General features: G+C 34.4%; 1 protein-coding gene across 6 annotated transcripts in view; it reads left to right on the forward strand.

Moving 5' to 3' along the window:
* LOC120429132 (high affinity cAMP-specific and IBMX-insensitive 3',5'-cyclic phosphodiesterase 8) overlaps positions 1 to 14,353 on the forward strand; it is a 315,218-nt gene that overhangs the window by 196,482 nt on the left and 104,383 nt on the right. The gene's annotated exons all lie outside the window — the stretch shown is intronic.

Below are 14,353 nucleotides of genomic sequence, written 5' to 3' on the forward strand. Positions count from 1 at the left end.
TCAGTGTAGTCCAAATCCATACCTACAACTTTTCTGAAGACACCAAATCGATCAAAAAAATTCTTTAAAAGATACAGATTTTTGAATTTTCATACATCATTTTTGTATGAACAGCTGCCAAATTTGTATGGAAAATTATATAGACAAACTAATGTTGCAAAATGGCTTCTTTGGGCATACCAAAGGCACCAAAAAAGTTTAAGGCGCCCCCCCCCCCCCCCTCCCCCTCCAATTCCAAATTCCAATGTACAGTACCGCAAAAAGTATTTTTTTCGGCGATAAAAAAATCTCTTTAATACTTGGATGTTTTGGAAACTAATGATTGCAAAACAACTGGACAGGTGTAAAATGCACTTTAAAATACTTTTTTCATTCAAAATGTTATTTCAACTTTTAAATTTCGAAAATCCCTTTCGCCAGATGATTTTCTTTTCTTGTTTTCACAGTTTGGTTGATATTTTGTTCTTCTTTATATCTGTTCAGTTTGTAAATTATGTTAATTAACTAACATCCTAAAACTTCAGCTGGCACCACTCCACCGAGTTATATCACCAAAATTTCTCCAACAATCAATAAAACCCCTCCGAAAAGCAGCCCCCTAACAACCCCTTCCGAAATGTCGCACCCATTAAGCTATCTTTACGACAACCTCCCCCGGCAAAATTGTATATTTCTTCAATTTTTCGCACAACTCACTCCCCTCAGGGAGGCCAAGCGCCACTATAGATCCAAAAATGCTGATTGTACCGACCCAGAGAGATGACCATCGGCAGTTTTCACCTGGAAGTCGAAGCATTTATCACAGCATCACAGTGTTACGAAAAAAAAGACAAAGTTCACACGCAGACGTAACCGCCGCGGACAATTTCGCATATTTCATCACCAACTCATCTGATTTTGGCGCAGCTTCCCAAAGTCCATCTTGATAGTTTCGGAAGAAGTGGAAAGGGGGGTTTGCGGGAGGGGGCAAATGATGCTCAATGGTTCCCAAAGAGGTTTGGGGGTTGACCTCAAAGTGCCGCCGGGGCAAGCGTGACATTTGAACGTTAATACTTTTCCAACCTCCCCCATTGAAAGTTATTTTTGTAATTTTCCACGGTAGCCGGCGCACCTGTCTATTGGCTGGCCACGCAATAATTGTTAGTATTGAAGAAAGCCGAAAAAATAACACCCAAATTGTTTGGGAAGTTTTGGGCTGGTGGCAGTATTATTTAACTTTTGTCCGTTTATTAGTCTGACCGGAAGTTTCGAAGGTGGGGGCTCCAGAGGGGAGGGCTGTTATCGAAGGTATTACCGCACAAATAGCAGACATTATTTGGTGGAATCCGCGGGATCAAGTTTCTAATCTTGCGTGGTGGCACGAACGCTGTCCCGCGAAGGTGCTTTTTTTTCTTGATGTGAAAAGCATGTTCGTGTCAGTCAGTGGACTGATTGGGTATTGTTTATCGCGTCAAATGTAGGGTTTTTGGTAAATTGATTTATGATGTACCACCTTAATGGTTAGTTATGATAGATGGTATGGTTTGATCATTAAGTTGTTCGCTGAAAATGGATCATCAGTAGTCCGATTTCCTTTTCCCCACTAGATGTCATTGATCGCGAATGCACTAATTGCATGCAAGTTACCTGCTATAGACGCAGCGTATTGCACACAAGTTAGAAGCTGGAGCTATTCACCACCAGATGTCACTACAATTGTACGATTGCCTTCTCTTTATTGAAACATTCATACAACAAATTGAAATTGATACCATCTCAAAAAGACCAAAACAAATCACCACACAATCTTCAGCCAACAAAGCACCTGATTTGCATCACCTTAAAAAAAACCGGCCTCTTTCCATGCAAACAATCTTTTCCGCGACGACCTCCGCCGCGACACGGTTCAATACCGGCTCATGGCCCCGGAAAGGTGAGCTGGTGAGGTGAAGATATGTTGGAGATTTCGACGACCCGCCAGCGGCGGAAACCTTCGTCCACACAGTGCGATGGTTTTGGTTTCGCTACCGCCTGAGATGCTGTCGTCTTTCTCACCGGCTGAACTCGCCACAATTTATGACTACACTGGTCGTAAAGACGGTAAAAGTCACAAATTGCCAGCGCGGTGGGAATCGCTGCGACTCCTTGAACAAAGATGTGAGCCCGACGTGGCAGAAATTGTCACGTCACGAATGTCGGTTTTGGACGAGTTCGAATGCGCCGCAACTCGAGGAAATCCTACCACACCATTCACAGCTGATTTATCAAAACTCGTTTTGGGAAGATAAATGCCCATAATCAGCCTAGGCTGCTACCTTGAACTTCACAGCATCAGCTGAACACAAATGAAAGCCGAAGGGCTCGAAGTCAAATCGATTAAGCACCCCGAGTGAGGTCCAACTGGTTTGGAAACGTGTTCGGAGATCCCATTTTCTCTAATCAGACTAATGGTATTAGCCGGCTCGGGATGTGGCGTGTTCTAATATATATTGTCGGATTATTTGGTTTGTTTTTTTCCTTTTTCTGGAGGAAAAATTCTAACTGAAAGCGAGATTGAACCCTTTTTGGCTGACTGCTGGATGTATACCAAGAGATTAAACGCTTCTTTTGATATCCTGTCTTCTTTGGGGAACGTGAAAGCTTGCAGGAATGTGTCTTTGAAGTTCCAGTTTTATCTGGTCAGAAGCGTTTCTTTAAAATGGATTAGAAGTTGTGTTCCAGAAATGCTTGTTATATGTTAGCTTAAAATTTAAGTTTCCTGGTGGATTGAAAAGAAAATTGTAATAATGAAAACATCAAAACCATTTGTGATCATTAGAATGACAAAAAAATAAAACAGAGATTATCGTCCAATGTTTGGAGAGAAGTTCTGTACATTTTCTGTATTATGGATGTGTGAGAAGAATTGTTTGTTATGTTTAAAATGGTAAATGTTTTAAATGGTAAAAGTGATTGAAATTTCTACTCTAAAATGTCCTTTGAGGGGTTCATATTAATAAAAACCTCCCCATAGCATCGTAGCTCGGGAGGCATCGACAAATTTATAACTTATCTTGAGCAGTTCTCTCACATTTCGGTCATTCGATTTTTTTGTATTTTTTAATCCGACTGAAACCTTTTTGGTGCCTTCGGTATGCCCAAAGAAGCCATTTTGCATCATTAGTTTGCCCATATAATTTTCCATACAAATTTGGCAGCTGGCCATACAAAAATGGTGTACGAAAATTCAAAAATCTGTATCTTTTGAAGGATTTTTTTTTATCGATTTGGTGTCTTCGGCAAAGTTGTAGGTATGGATATGGACTACACTGAAAAAAATGATACACGGTAAAAAATGGTGATTTTTTACTTAACTTTTTGTCACTAAAACTTGATTTGCAAAAAAAAAAAACTTTGAGCGAGTTATGAATTTTTGAATCAATACTGATTTTTTCAAAAAATCGAAAATTTGGTTGCAAAAATTTTTCAACTTCATTTTTGATGTAAAATCAATCAAATTTGCAATCAAAAAGTACTTTAGTGAACTTTTGATAAAGTGCACCGTTTTCAAGTTAAATCCATTTTTAGGTGACTTTTTTTAAAACAGTCGCAGTTTTTCATTTTTTTAAATTAGTGCACATGTTGCCCATTTTTGAAAAAAATATTCTGGAAAAGTTGAGTAAATTCTAATTTGATTTTTGATAAAACGACCCTTAGTTGCTGAGATATTGCCATGCATAGGTTTAAAAACAGGAAAATTGATGTTTTCTATGTCCCGCCCAAACAACACACCATTTTCTAATGTCGATATCTCAGCAACTTATGGTCCGATTTTCATTGTTAAAATATGAAACACTGAAATTTTCGGATCTTTTCGAAAAAAATATTTTCAAATTTTTTAAACCAAGACAAATATTTCAAAAGGGCCAAACATTCAATATATTTTTAATAACTGATTTTGTTTTATGGTGTAATTTTGCAACACTTAGAAAACCCTATTCAATGAAAAAATTTGGCAGCCCTGCCATCGATAGCAGAGGCTGGCGGTGTGCGGTCCGCAGAATTTGAATTATTTAGTCGGTAGTTTTTAAAGTAAATCGCGTGAAAAGTAGTGAAAAGATTATACTATGTGTAGATTTCATGTGGAAAGTGAAGATTTCTTGCAGTTTTGGGAGTTTGGACAGTTTTTTTCGCGATTTTTGTTTTCTACGCCGCTTGGTCAAACGTTTGACAGTTCAGCGGCTTCGCTCTTGCAGTGGTATTAGTGTGATGTGGGCTAGCTCGTTCTAAGGGAGGTATTCAACTCGTTAAAAAAAACCATCCAAACTAAAATTTTCACATTTTGCCTACTTTTGAACAATAATTGAATACGCACTGATCCTTGTTTTGGCTGATGGGATTGGAAGTTTGAAGATAGGTTGAGGACCCGTCTGGTTCTTGTTCTATGTTTAGGTGGGGCCAGACAATGCCCAATGACCTCGGAATTGGGCCGCTCAGATTTCTGCCATTCTGAAATGGGTCATTGGAAGCAGCTAACACCCGAGACTGAGAAAAGCTGTATCAGCTCAACCCAAGTCTGATACAAACTATACTTTCCCATAATTTCGCTACCGGCCAGCGGGTATTGGATTGAACCAAACACACACCCACACTTAAAAAACCCCCTATTCAATGTTTTCAATTTCCACAAGAACACACAAGAAAGTTTTCAGGTTGTCTTTGTAAAACTTCAACAGATTTCTAAAAAATTGAAAATATTTTGAAATGTTAAAGTATTCCATCAAATTTCTAACCTACCTTCGAAATTTTTCAAAAGTAAACAAAAAAATGCATATGACGAGCTTGAAATTTTGAAAATAGTACTAACAGTACTCAAGGTAATATAACGGATCAAAAGGTGAAGCTTGATAAAAATTTGCTGAATCTAAAAAAACCTTTAAATCTAAATGTCCAGAAAACTGATCGAAAATAGTCAAAAAACTACTTCATCACCCATTCGAAAAAAAATTTGGTTTTGATAACTGGTGATGAATGCAAGCAAACCCCTTATGTAAACACACCAGTATTTAGTTTTTGCCTCCTCTAGAACCCTGGAAAATACTGTTATTTTCAGATAAGTAACCCTGCAAAGTTACAAAACACGTAATTTAAAAATAAACAATTTAAAAATAATGTGTATGTGAACCTTTTTGAAATAAATTTCGAACCCTTTTCAAATTAAAAAAAAATCAGAATTTTTCACAAATGTTTAAATTTTGTACATTAAAAGTAGGAATACTAGTTTCTAAGATATTGATACAAAAATGTAAAAAAGTCTTCAAAAATTCAATTTTCTTTTTATTTTATTCGCTTTATTTCTGCAACCAGAGGTTCAATCTTCAATGCCTCTTTGCCAATTGCTAGGATTTTTTTTCAACTCTTAGAAAAAAAAATATTTTGCGCATGAACAATCACATTTTTTTTTGTTTGAAAAATGGATTAACTGAGGTGAAAAAAATAAAACTTATGAAATTTCTTTTTTTGAACATTTTTTTTTCTCAAAAAATCATACATTGGCGGCAAAATGGCTCAAAATATTTCAAAAGTTAAAAAATTTGGATTTTGGGAAATGAGCAACTCTCTACGAAATCGGCCGATTTCGACCATTTTTATTTTTTGTATTTCTTTATTTGACTCAAACTTTGTGCGGGCCTTCCCTATGACCAAATAAGCTATTTTGCGTTTACATGTTTCCATACAATTTTGGCTGCTGTCCATACAAAAATGGTATGTAAATATTCAAACAGCTGTAACTTTTGAGTAAATTTTCTGATCAATTTGGTGTCTTCGGCAAAGTTGTAGGTTTTGTTGAGGACTTTTGAGAAAAAAATAGGTACACGGAAAAAAAATTGCAGATTTTTTTATCAACTTTTTTTTCACTAAAACTCAATTTCCCAAAATACGTATTTTTTTGATTTTCGAGATTTTTTGATATGTTTTAGGGGACAAAAATCCGCAACTTTTGAGCCATAGAGAAACATGGTCAAAAAATCTGCCGCCGAGTTATGAATTTTTGAAAAAATAGTGATTTTTGGAAAAAATTGAAGCTTCATGCAAAAACAAGTTTGACATTACTTTTTAATGCAAAATTGAATTTGCAATCGAAAAGTACTTTATAGATTTTTTGATAAAGGGCTCCGTTTTCAAGATATAGCCACCGAAAGTTTGATTTTAGCGAAATATTTGCAGTTTTTCAATTTTTAAAAATATTGACCATGAGTGACCATTTCTAAAAATATTATTAAAAATATTTTTAAAATTCTTAAATCGAGACTTACATTTAAAAAGGGCCAAATATTGAATATTACGCCCATTTATAATGCTAGTCTTGATTTAAAAAATTTCAAAAAAAATTTTTCAAAAAGATCGGAAAATTTCACAAATGTTTCATGTATTAACTTTGAAAATCGGACCATTAATTGCTGAAATATCGTCATTAGAAAATGGTGGGCTGATTGGGTGAGACTTAGAAAACTTCAATTTTCGTGTTTCTTTTTCTTTAAGTCGCTGTATTTCAGCAACCAGAGGTCCAATCTTCAATGTCTCTTAGACAATTTTATAGCAAATTTTCTGAACTTTTAAAAAAAAATATTTTTAGAAATGGTCACTCATGGTCACTATTTTTAAAAATTGAAAAACTGCAAATATTTCGCTAAAATCAAACTTTCGGTGGCTATATCTTGAAAACGGAGCCCTTTATCAAAAAATCTGTTAAGTACTTTTCGATTGCAAATTCAATTTTGCATTAAAAAGTAATGTCAAACTTGTTTTTGCATAAAACTTCGATTTTTTCTAAAAATCACTATTTTTTCAAAAATTCATAACTCGGCGGCAGATTTTTTGACCATGTTTCTCTATGGCTCAAAAGTTGCGGATTTTTGTCCCCTAAAACATATCAAAAAATCTCGAAAATCAAAAAATACGTATTTTGGGAAATTGAGTTTAAGTGAAAAAAAAGTTGATAAAAAAATCTGCAATTTTTTTTCCGTGTACCTCTTTTTTTTCTCAAAAGTCCTCAACAATACCTACAACTTTGCCGAAGACACCAAATTGATCAGAAAATTCACTCAAAAGTTACAACTGTTTGAATATTTACATACCATTTTTGTATGGACAGCTGCCAAAATTGTATGGAGACTTGTATGGGTGAACCAATGACACAAAATAGCATATTTGGTCATAGGGAAGGCCCGCACAAAGTTTGAGCCAAATCAAAAAATACAAATAAAATCCATTTCCGGTTTTGGTAGAGAATTGCTCAAATATATTTTTGATGATAGATATACTTTAAAAATCATCACAAAATACTTATTATTTTCTGAATAGTCCTCATCTTCTTTGCCGAAGACACCAAATTGATTGGAAAATTTCTTTAAAAGTAAAGATTTTCGATTTTATACGTACCATTTTTGTATAAACAACTTCCATTTTTTTATTTATCATTTAATACAAACCTAAATTCCTTCCTAGTTATATATTGAATAATAATGAGTACCCTCATAAAGCTGTCATCAAACGGAGCCTCTCTCCACAGGTAATAACATTATGCAACTAAGCCGTTTCATCTCTCGATCTCCCATCGAGTCTTCTTCATCAGCAATCTCGATGAACATCTTCTCCACCGATTTGTCCATCCGCCAACGCAGAAGCAACGCTTTTCTCCGAACCATTTTTCTTCAAAATCATGTTCAATCTGCGCTCATTAGGATCTCATTTCGATACGTCTTCTCTAGCTCTTCCTCCCCTCTTCCCCTTTCTAATGGGCCGTAACACGTCATTAGAGCCAACCGCCTGTGTGTCGTGTCGTTCAACAAAGTCTTCCGAAGCCCCTGTTCAAAGAAAATCGTCTCAACTCGCAACAGCCGATACTTCTAATGAAAGGAACATTCCCAGGAACTTGTTGCTGCCTGCACCAAAATCGATGTGGTCATTAAAGAGAAGCACCTTCGTCATCATCACACTCTGTGCGCTGGAACTAATGTGATTGATGTTTTTGGGTGGGTTCGCCGAAAAGTGGCTGGCGGTTGATTTATTTTTTATTTGGGCTCATGATTTGATTAATTTTTTTTTCCCGTTCGTTCTCACTTTCATCGGAAAAAGAGGAACAAGTCAAACTTCACAACCAGAAGACTGCGCAGACAATCTTCAAAGAACCTTTCGTCTTTCAGGGCGTAGGACTTCTCCGTCTGGTTCGAATCTTTGTGTTGCGTAGACAGTTGTAAAGACAGACACAGTACGTTGTAGGTACTTCAAAGAGAGGAAAATCGTTCATCATCTGATACGGTTCATGCCAGATGTTCAAGGAAAAGTCATTTTTCCATCATTTCATTTTCCGCTGCTTACTGTGAAGTCGTCTCAATTTACGTTCATGATTCCAGCTCTGTGCTGTTTTTCCCACCGCAGACAATCGCACACCCTTAATTTTCGTGAAAGGGCCTCCATAATTGCGCATTTGTGGATATTTTTAATTTTTGCACGCGCAAATAAAAGCGAAAATTTTTTAGTTGACGTCACAACGGCTCGAAAACACGCAGGTGTGTGTGAGTTATGTTTATGTTTTTTTTGTCGTATATCATAACACTGATTGCGTTCCGTCGCAAAAATGCACATCTGAATATTGCGTGGACGATGGTGTATTCTGGGGTTTTCCTCGGGGTTTCAAATATGACGGGGGAGGAAAATGCGCGAAGGCTTCGCCTTAAACGAAGCAGTATTATGACGAGCGCGTCGTTTTGATAAACAAAGCACTAAAAAAATGTATCTGTCAATATGTTGGTAAATGTTTGAATTCTGTGATAATCTATCGTTATCATTATAGTTATTTCGATAATTCGATCGGCGATAATTGTTCTCAAAAATTACATTTGAGAAGGGCGTTATTTAAATATTTTTGTATTTTGTGATTTAAAAATTACCTTATCTCGAAGCCGTTGCATCGTAAAAGTGGTCAAAGACAAACTTGTAGAAAATTGGATGGGCTTTCAGAAAAAATACACCGAAAGAAAAATACATGCCACTTTTATGAGATTTGTCAATTTTTAAGTTTTAAAAATAAATTTTAAGGTAACGTGACGATTTTTTTTTCATTCAAAACTTTTGTGAAAATAGCCTAACATTTGACAAAAAGACTCACGAAAACTTACTCTTGGTGGCACCTTTATTTACAAGCAAAATTGTTCCAAAATGGATTATGATGTAACACACAGCTGTATGGAACTCCAAAACTCTGTTATGTACCTCAAAAGAACTTGTTGTATCTTGATTATTCACCAATAAAACCGAATTAAATTGAATTGAATTGACTCACGAAAAATGCAGGAGGGTATGTCTCTCCTAAAAAAATCATTTACTAAAACTGTTTTTTTTTTCTAAACGTCAGAATCTTCAAAAACCAATAGTGGGAATCGATTCGCCAAATAATTTTACATAAAAGTCTCGATATTGACCATTGTCCTATGTCCAATCCGTGTGAGATACAGCGGTTTAAAAATAAAAATGTTGATAAAATAGGGGTTTTTGAGTACAATTGGCTCCATACACACAAAAATGGCATATACAGGCCTAAGATAACATGTCTAAAAAGTTTCATTAAAATTCCCGATTTGAGCTAAAATTGCTCGGTTATCCAACGAAACGAAGTTCTTTATTCTATTTCACATTTATTCAAGTTTGTTTTTGTACATCAAATACATTTTTTCGAAAACACTATTTTTGATAATTTGCAATATGGGCTTTTTTTTTAAGAATTATCAGATTTTTACAATTCCGTATTCAATGAAAATTCTTTGCAACCTGTAAAATAAACGGAGCAAAATTTGTTTTCCGAAAATACTCAAATTTTCATAATTCGAAATGTGCGTATCAAACGTAGCGAAATCGTGTTTGCATTTTTACTTTATATATATTTATTTCAAATAAAATACACAAATTTTCGTAAAATTCCAAGTTTTTTGCGAAAATATTCAAATTTTCATAATTCGTAATAAATATGAGTATAGAACGAAGCTTAGTTATGAATACATTCACTTTCTAAGCATTTTCTTGTTTTTGCATGATACTCATTTTTTATAAAATTATGTAAATTTGAGTTATTTGTATAAAATACTTATACAAATAACTGAAATTTACATATTTTACATTCTGGGCATCAAACGAAAATAATATTAAATGCATGTTTTAATTTATTCTTTTTTTTGTAAAATACACTCATTTTCACAAATTACCGTATTTTTCAACGATTTATTATTATTTTTATAATGGATATTGGATAACAAACGAAGCGCATGCATGTATTTTCAAATTTCTTCAAACTACCGTATTTTAAAATACATTTAAATATTTTACATACAAATATCTAATTAAGTAAAAATTATTACAGAATTTCACTTCATTTCATTGTTTTCTACAATATTTTGTGATTTTGTCGTTTGTCCTTTCGACGTTGTCTATTTGGCCTTATGTCTATTTGACCTTATGTCTTTCGACCTTTTGTCCGACAATCAACATTCATATTTTCATGTTTGGATGCAAAATGAAATTTGCAATCCATTTTTCAAATCATAAGCATTTTTTGGTTAAAGTTTTTGAAAAATTATTGATATTTTTCAATTTGAATTTAAGATGAAAATGTCACAGCAAAAAACTTCAAAAGAAAATGTCCTACAATTATCTTTTTTTAAAGGCTTAGTTTATCCGACAGCTGGTTGCTAGGATTCAGCACATTATAGTTTGAATATACTGACAAGGGGATTTTTCTCATGCTCTCATTTTTCAACTGATGTTGCCTTGGTAATAGAGCGTCCAATTTCCCGGGGTTACAAAATTCCCGGGAAACGGGAAATTTTCAACAAATTTCCCGGGAAATCCCGGGAATTCCCGGGAAATTCTAAATTAATCGAAAATTGTTCTGATCCTGGTTTTGGTCAATATATTGCAACAAAATAGTATTAAATAGCAATTCTAATGGTCAGAGTATGTTTAAGGTTCACTTAATGCCTTGGCTGCTTGTAAAAAAAACATACAACTTCAGGAAAATATATAAATTTTCTTAATTCGTTCGCTCAAAATATAATGATTAGTATTTTGTATTGATAAGAAATAGCCAGGTATATGTTTTTCATGGCAAATATTTTATTCAGAACAAATCTTTCTGGATTAATCTCATGAATAAATATATAAGCATTGAATTTACCTTAAAAATCTGCTATTCACTCGAAATACCATTTTTATGTAATTACAACTTCCAGTTTTCAAATGTTTGGAGCGAGTATTTGGAATATGTTTACATTTTTTGAAGTAGTTTTTTAATGATATTTTTAATGATTCGGCCTAATAAAAGACTTCGGTAAAAAGAATTTTCATAGAAAAAAAAAGTTGTTTAGTAGTTTCAGATTTAAACTTTACGCCCTTGGTACGCTAAAAAATGAGTTCGCGTAAACGTGAACAGAGCTCATGCCAACGGGAACCAGGAAGAAAACTATTCAACTTTTATAGTGCATTGCACCATGAAAATGAACAGTTTTCTTCCTGGTTCCCGTTGGCATGAGCTCTGTTCACGTTTACGCGAACTAATTTTTTTGAGTGTAGCTTAAGTGCTCTATAAATTTTTAACTTTTGACTGTAATTTCTCGAATACTTTGAACAAATTAACCTAATAATTTGGTAATGGGAAACAAAACAAAAAAAAATCAATTTTGATCTTGGCGGGAAGAGTTACCTTATTTTCAAATGATATAACAAGAATTTTTGCTTAAAAAGCTTACCAAAATTTTAATAGTTTATTTTTAATATCGTAAGTTTATTCATAATATCGTACAAGATCTATACCTAGTTGTGAATGCTTCAGAAATTATTATCATCTGAAATAAATCTTGACATAAAATTTTTAGACGAACTGATAAGTTCAATAAGAACAGTAAATTGAATTTATTAAAATAAGTTTTTTTATTTAGATTTTTTTTTGAAAGTTTAAAAAATGTACCAGAAAGTTGAGAAAATGTATACTTCCGCTTGAATTTCGGGAATTCCCGGGAAATTTACAAATTTCCCGGGAAACGGGAAATATTTTTTTTCGGGAAATCCCGGGAATTCCCGGGAATTTTTTTCCCGGGACGGGAAATTGGACGCTCTACTTGGTAACTCTTGGTTGATTTTCAATCTTAAAGCTGTCTTGTATATTTTTCTGCTCTTTTAACAAAAACATATTTTTCGAGTATTTTCTTACATTTGAAAATAATAACAATTGTATTTAGGCTCTTTTTAAAGATGAAATTTTGATTGAATTTAGACATTGAAAATCACACAGTAAAAAATAATGTAATTTTGGAAGGTGTTATTTTGGTAGGTTGAATATTACCTCTTTAATGTTGCAATTTGACCTCAATTTAGACTGAAAAAGGTGCATTACGCCAGAAAAGTGGTAAAAGTTCACATTTTCGAAGGTAAAATTATACATTTTTTTTACGTAAGAGTTTCCAAGTCATCATCAATTTTATAATTAGAGCTAAATGTTGGATACTGTCTATATTTTAACAACCAGTTGTCCGATCAACTACACGGATAGAAATCTTGTATGCAAATCCGGTAATTCTATGTTGTCGAATTTGTAAACATTGAAATGTTTCCTAAATCGACATTCACAGCAAGATCGAGAAAAATGATGACGAATTTTGAAACATTTATAAATTCGACTCCCTAGAGTTATCGGATTTGCTTACAGTATTTCTAATCGTGTAAGCTCTGAAAATATGATTGTAGAACGTTTTCTCAGCTTTTCGAAGATCTTTTTTGGGGGATCTTTTATCTAATAAAATATTTAAATATAAATTAAAAAGATTGAAACTTTATTAAACAAATGTTTTGCACGATTGACAGTTTAACTTTGCATCCAAATATGTAATTACAGTGTAATTCTATCAAGGTGTACGTCTTTTTTGTAAAATGGTAAATGGAATATTTTTCTTTAAGATTAGATTTTTTGAATTATAGTTTTATGAAAAGTATGCAATCAAACTACAAAAAAAAACAAAAACAATTTTACCAAAACAATAGTAAATTTTGAATTTATTGTGGTTAAAAATGTAGTGGTTCCCATAGAATTTTGCAAAAGAAAAAAAATTAAAAAAACATTTTCCAACAGTGTCTCCAAACTTGTTTGTCTCACATTGTGCTCGATGGCAATTCACAGCAACCCTCATCTCTCTCCCCTCTAATAGTTAACTGGTTAGCGCGTTCCACTATGACTTAAAAATAACAGCAAAGTAATGTGCCCTTCCCTTCGGCGCCCGCCAAAGGAGAGTCCGTTGCACTTTCGATCCCTTCAAGCAACAACAACGCCAGATCGGAACGAACCTTGCCGCTAGACGTGCAATTTTTTCGTTGCAACCCTTGAACTAGTCCCCCCCGCGCGAACACAATCCGACCATGGGCGCAAAGGTAACGTTTGATTTGTTAGACTAAACGATAAATAAAATTGACAAAAATTTACGCAATCTTTACAAAATTAAAAATTCTTTCAAAAATATATTTGTTTAGTCTAAAAAAGCTTCATCAACCCCACCACACGTGCACCAAAAGGGAAGAGCTTTTGCCAAGGCACCAAGCCCTGCTCCATAATGGCATACATGAGTTATGACGGCACCCCACATTTGCAGCGGAATACCTTGCTCGAGGTATCACACACAGCCGCCGCCGTGAACGTGACGATGACGAGACGTTGAGTCATTCAAGTCGCGGAAAATGAACGCCGGCTGGCTGGCTGGCTGGTACAGCTTGGAAAATTCTCACACATAAATTATTTCGCACCACTGTTGGCTTGAGAAAATATGGAAAAGAATAAGAAAAGCGACCAAACATCTTCAAATGTTAGTGGTTTGAGATTTGAGGAATTATTTTAAAAATTTGATATTGAAAAGAACAGTAGAATCATTTCATAGGAGAGCAATTCTCTACAAAATCGTTTTTTTTTTAAAGAATTTTTATTTTTATTTTTTAATCCGGCTGAAACTTTTTTGGTGACCTCGGTATGACCAAAGAAGCCATTTTGTCATTAGTTTGTCCATATAATCTTCCAGGGCTGTGGAGTCGGAGTCGGAGTCGGAGCCGGAGTCGGTGGAGTCGGGTCTTTTTGGGAAGCCTGGAGTCGGAGTTGGAGTCGGAGTCGTAAAAACTCGAACAGCTGGAGTCGGAGTCGGAGCTGGAGTCGGCTAAATTTTATTAGCTGGAGTCGGAGTCGGAGTCGGAGCCGAAAATTTCTGATTACCTAGAGTTGGAGTTGGAGTCGGAGTTATCTTAAATTCAACAACAATTATGTTTATTTTTTTATTTTTTAGTATTTGCTATAAAACAGATTAATTTA

The sequence above is a fragment of the Culex pipiens genome, chromosome 3, assembly GCF_016801865.2.
Source record: "Culex pipiens pallens isolate TS chromosome 3, TS_CPP_V2, whole genome shotgun sequence".
NCBI lineage: Eukaryota > Metazoa > Arthropoda > Insecta > Diptera > Culicidae > Culex > Culex pipiens.